This window comes from Lineus longissimus, chromosome 8 (genome assembly GCF_910592395.1).
Source record: "Lineus longissimus chromosome 8, tnLinLong1.2, whole genome shotgun sequence".
In the NCBI taxonomy this organism is placed as follows: domain Eukaryota; kingdom Metazoa; phylum Nemertea; class Pilidiophora; order Heteronemertea; family Lineidae; genus Lineus; species Lineus longissimus.
Window position 1 is genome coordinate 15,206,504 of NC_088315.1, and position 6,000 is coordinate 15,212,503.

The window sequence follows — 6,000 nt, forward strand, 5'->3', positions numbered from 1 at the left end:
GCGGCACTAATCTGACACTGGCAGGGGATTCTTACTATGCAAAAGGAGCAGGACTTTATACTTTGTACATTCCTATTTCCACATTTCTGACTCCAACTGGATTCTGATCCAGAGATAAGTACCAAGCTTGGTGACAACTGAATAGCACCATCTACTAGTCCGCCAGCATCATATCGTACATCACACAACTCCAAGGCCCTCTGGATGTCATTATAGAACAGGGCCGACGTACATGTCGGTATTGCCCTTGATCGCAGAGCTACCGTTGTTTTGCATGTATAGATAACATCGTTATGTTCACAGCCAGACAGAATATCATCCTCAAACTCGTTGATAAACTCACCATCAATGGAAACACCAAGGAAGCGTGGCAAGCCTACGACCTTAGAGGTCGCACGACTGCTTGAGTTTAAAGGAACCGGTAGGCTCAAAACTCTATAAAGGTCAATCATCGACTGGGATGACAGCATGTTAATTTTTACTGCTATAAAGATATACTTGTTGTCACGAGTGAACACCACATTTTGGGTTTGGTAATAAAACTCTGGATTGGGGTGTGCGACACGAAAGGTAGGATACTTTTCTGCCAGTAATACAGCAGTTTCCTTTAGGACTGCTTCCAACGCGTTCGGAGGAACATAAACTTGCGGAAGATAACCCCTTAATAACGTTTGTGATGCCAACGTCCATTCAAACATTTGCGATTCCAACTCTGTTAAATAGGACAAGCAAGAGATTGCCTCTGTCATGATTGTGGCCAAGGTTACAACAGCCAACTGGGTATCATTTACCGCATTTATTAGACTGTTGACGGTATTCTGCACCTGTTCAATATAACGGTGGTTGTTTTTCACCCCTTGCATGGTATTTGTGATTCTGTCATTGGCTAATTCCATCATACTACTGAAGGATCCGGAAAACTTAGTAATGGCTTGACTATTTTTGGCTATTTGTGCAGACATGCTCTGAGCATGAGCCTTTATTTTGCGCACATCTGAACTAGTTGCTAAGCCAAATATAGAGCTCTCAATCTCGCCAATAGGTGCGAGGATTGCATCACGTTTGCTCCTTGGGTACCCAACTTGAATGGAATTAGGTCCTGTGCTGGGCAGAGACCTGTATTCATCCGCGACCGGAAGTGTGGCACAGTCACATAGAGCTTATCAAAATGTGAAGTTGTGGTAAATACATGGCTGGGATAGACCAAAGTGGAATTAATTCTCAATCTGTGGTTGATTCTAAATCTACAGAGTCAGGCCATCACAGAAATATGCTTTTTGATAATATATTTAAGAAAATGTGGTCTCACTGGTCAGTTTAGAACTTGTACTTTGACAGGGCCATATCAATGCACCAGTGACGTTTTGACGGATATGGTGTACGGAAATCTTTTTTTCTCAGGCAATCGGTATTGGAATGTTTTTAAACTTTATTATGCTATTGGCAAAGGGTTCTTCTTGACATGTATAAAATTTTGTGCAGATTGATTGGTCCAAGGTGTACTTTTTTTACCAAAACATATGCACAACAATGTACATGTAATGTACACAAGTTTTAATAGAGGACTCTGGCCTGCTTGTTTTGTCCACTTTTTTATTCGTTCAACAAGTTCTCGCCGTCTGAAGTACAAGTCACGGCCCAAGGTACTGATACGATAACAGAGGGTTGTTTTCTTGGTACACTGATTAAAGTGTAGATTGGGGTCTATATTGCTGACATTAGGAATCGGAACCGCAAATGTATGTAACCAGTAAGTTTTCCGCACGTTTACTCTTCCCAACTTAGAAAATGCTACCCCGAAGGCGGTGCGTAACACTACGTCCTCCTCTATTTCTATTCTATCAGAAATTATTACTGATACCTCCAGACAAAGGAGACACCCTAATAGGCAGAAAAGAGTACCCATACCTGTTATCTGTGGATTGAAGATATTTATCAGTTGGTTTTGATGAGTGCAGTTGGATCTGGAATAATAAGAAGAACAGTAATACATAATATACAAGCCTCAATGTCTACCTTTTCCGGGATTTCCGCTTTGTTTTTTGTTGCAGCTTAGCTAGAAACTCTGTGGCAGGCTCAGGGGGCACCAGGTCATCGGTTTTAACCCATGAGTCGTGACGAGGGCCATAGTTAAGCCATCTGACAAGAAATTCTGATTCCTTGTTTCGACGTCTGTGCTTGAGTACCTTTTCAATCTCAAACACCTCGTCAGTGATTTCCTTATCATTTTGTGATTCTGGCGCTTCCAAGTTTACAGGTATAACGGTATCATCAGGAATTTCTTTTCGTTGTTGTCCGTTATTGTTACTATGTTCATTCTGATTGATAGCTTCACCTGTTGCAACTACGTTGTCTTGAAGTGGTTCACATGCATCTGTTGGTAGAAAATTATCTGGAATTGGCTCGCCCTCACAAGGTGCTTCAGGAACCTGTAATGCTAATCTATCATCATAATAAAAACGTTTCAACCTGTCACAATGGATTGGCGTCGGCAAATTGCGATTCTGTGCCGACCTTAACTTGAAGGTTTTTGGTGAGGTTTCTGCAACGATCATAAATGGTCCTGCCCACAGATTGCTCAAACAAAGGCTTAGCCCTTTAGTTCGTTTTGGCTTTGGTGTGAGGACCCATGCCAAATCACCTGGTTTCCAATTTGGTTCTACTGCTGTCCTATCAAAACGCTGCTTCATCTGGGCTCTAGTGATTTTTAATTGTTTATTAGCTAACATTTGGGCCGTATCTAGAGCCTGTACAATATTTTTTATATGTTCATCCACTGGAGGGTCCTTCTCATCCTCTTGTATAGGATGCAACGATAAGTCTAGACATGTCTTTGGCAATCGACCAATCAAGAAATATGGTGAATAGCCCGTGCTTTCACACACGCTTGAATTAAACGCCCAAGAAATTGGTTGCAAGTACACTGGCCAGTCAGTGTTTTCCTTGTTGCAATATTTTGCCAATGCTTCAGCTAACCAGCGGTTAACTCTTTCAGCCAGACCTTGTGTTCTGGGATGATAGGCAGCGCCGCAGAGCTTGGTAATGTTACAGAGTTTACAGAGATGCCTCATTTGCTTGCTCATGAAATATGAGGCCTGGTCACTAAGGATTTTATCAGGCGGGCCATTTCTGCAGACTACCTCTTCAAATATCTTTGTTCCTAACTCTGTGGAGGTAGTACTCCGAATAGGTACTAGTATTGTAAATTTGGAAAATGCGTCTACCAAGACTAAGATATGTTGAAATCCTTCCTTTGATTTTACCAATGGGCCTTTACAATCCATGACCATGAGCTGGAAGGGGTGTGATGCCACAATAGGGAGGAGTGGAGCTTTTGCATGTTTAGTATCGAATCTTTTGCACTGACATGCCATGCACGTCTTGATCCAATACCTGATGTCTTTCCGCGTTGTGGGCCAATGGTATTTCCATTGTAACCGTTGCGTAGTCTTCCGAACGCCAAAATGTCCTCCCATTGGACTATCATGAGACCATTCCAGCACTTGGTTGATTAGTGTGGTTGGTATTGCTGTAAGATACAGTGTTTTAGGAGTTTTTATTGTTGAGTCCGACTTTTCCGGAAATAATACGACCCGTTTTAATAAGTTATTATCAAGAACATATTTTTCGGCCTGGTTTTGTATGTAAGTAGCTGCTACCTTATCATCAGGGAGTGTTTCATCTGTAAAATATGTGATGATAGGCCCCAACTCTTTATCTTCTCTTTGGAAGTGTTCCAAGGCTGTCAATGTTACCGGATAGGTAGGTCTAGTAGTTGGAACTATGATCGCTGCAATGCTGTTTTCTTCCTCCTCCGGGATAAGCCTACTCAAAAAATCTGCTACTGGGATGGACTTTCCATCGGCATACGTAAGCTGAAAACTATATTGTTGAATAGCTAGACTCATGCGCATTAATCGAGGACTCTCGGTCCGTTTTTTCATTAAGTACACAAGTGCTTGGTGGTAAGTTTTGACCCGAAAGGTTGTATAACTTAGATACATTTCGAAGGCCTTTAATCCCTGGCATAACGCAAGTAATTCGAGTTCTGTGATTGGATAACGTTGCTGAGTCCTTGTTAATGTCTTACTGTAATATGATATTGGATGTACATGGCCGTCTTTTTCCTGTGATAGGACTGCCCCTACAGCGTAGGTTGAAGCATCCGTTTCAAGTATGAAGGGTAATTTATCATCCGGATGAGGTAAAAAGATTGGTTCTGACGTCAATGCTTTCTTCAATGTTTCGACCGCTTCTACACATTCCGGCGTGAAGGTGAATGGTTCGTCTTGTCTTAGTAGCTTTACCAAGGGAGCAGCAATATGACTGAATCTATATATGAACTTCCTGTAGTAACTGGCAGCTCCTAGAAATCGTTTGATTTCTTTCTGGGATTTTGGTTGGGCCATCTTCCCTATTGCCTCTGTTTTCTTAGGGTCAGGTTTGGTGCCTTCCCCGGAGATAATATGGCCAAGGAATTTGATCTCTTTTTTACAGATACTACACTTTGCTGGATGCATTCGTAAATTTGCTTGCCGTAGCCTGGAAAAAACGAGTTTCAAATTTTGCAGGTGATCATCGAAATCTTTGCCCCAGATAAGAATATCATCAAGGTAAACTAAGCATTTCGTTTTAACCAGTCCTGACAAGACAATACTCATGATTCTGCAGAATGTAGATGGAGCATTAGATAACCCGAATGGAAGGACGCGCCAAATATATTGCGACGATTCGGACACCACCGATGATAAGCGTTGGGCATTTTTTGTCATGGATACTTGATAATATCCAGAATCACTATTACCAGGTTCCAAGACCCCTTGGTCAACCAATTTTTGAACTTCTTCATCTAAAATTGTTCGTCGATTTGGTGCAAGTCGATATGGCTTCTGAGCCACCGGTTTCGTGCCAATGAATTTCATATCATGTGAGCCTACGGTACAAACCCCAAGATCAGATATACTCATTGCAAAAAGGTCCTCGTTTGCTTTTATGAAGCTGGTTAACTCCTGGCGTTGGTCTTCTGTTACATCCGCTGTTGACAAATCTATAACATCCATTGGTGACTTCCCTGGTAGAGCAGGAACAACATCTTTGTGTGGAAGGAAATGCTGAGGTGCTGATAGTAAGTCATCGCCCTCTGTTACTACATTCATGTTGGAGACTTCCGGTATCGGGACTAGGTAAGCAACCAATGTTCCAGCAGGTATGATGGTCTTTGTTTTATTCAAATTCAACATTTTGATGGGAACTTTTTGTTTCTCTACAGTAACGAGACTAGCTGCCACACATACCTTATGTTGGATGTATATGTTTGGTGGTTCCTGTACCATTCTGTCAGTGCCCTCAGGTAATGCATTTGTAGTATCAATGGTCAGGAATGATTCTGAAATTGGTTGAAGACAACAATCTTTTTTGAGGAAAACAGGGGTGGATTCATCCAAAGAGATTGAGCCTAATAATGGCACTGATTTAATTCCAGGAATAAGAAGTTGGCCTGATCCAAAGTTTAGAGAGACGTCATAGGCATTCAAAAAATCCCTGCCAAGTATGATTTGTTGCACAGTGGCCTTATGAGGGATGATATAGAATACCTGTTCTAGTGTTGAATCAGCTAGTTGCATTGGTATAGTAATCGTACCTTTCAGCTTAATCTTTTCCCCGTTAACTGCAGCAGTCTGAGTATAAAGTCCTTTACTGATAGGGGAAGACTTCAACTTGGGGTCACGCATTACCAAGGTTTCATTTATGATTGAGATTGCTGCTCCGGAATCTACTAGTATTTGATACTGATTTGTTCCTATTTGTGCTTCGATTATTGAAGCAACCGAAGCGAGTACTGTTGGTGTGTTCGCGAAGCCATTTGTATCCGCCAAGGAGGTTTCCTTCTGAGTACTGTGTAGGTTGGTTTCTGAAATCGGTTTTGCTGCAGTTATATTATTTTTACAAGTCTTTACCATTTTTTGCCGTTTTAGGGGTATGTAAAAGTTGGCCTAACCT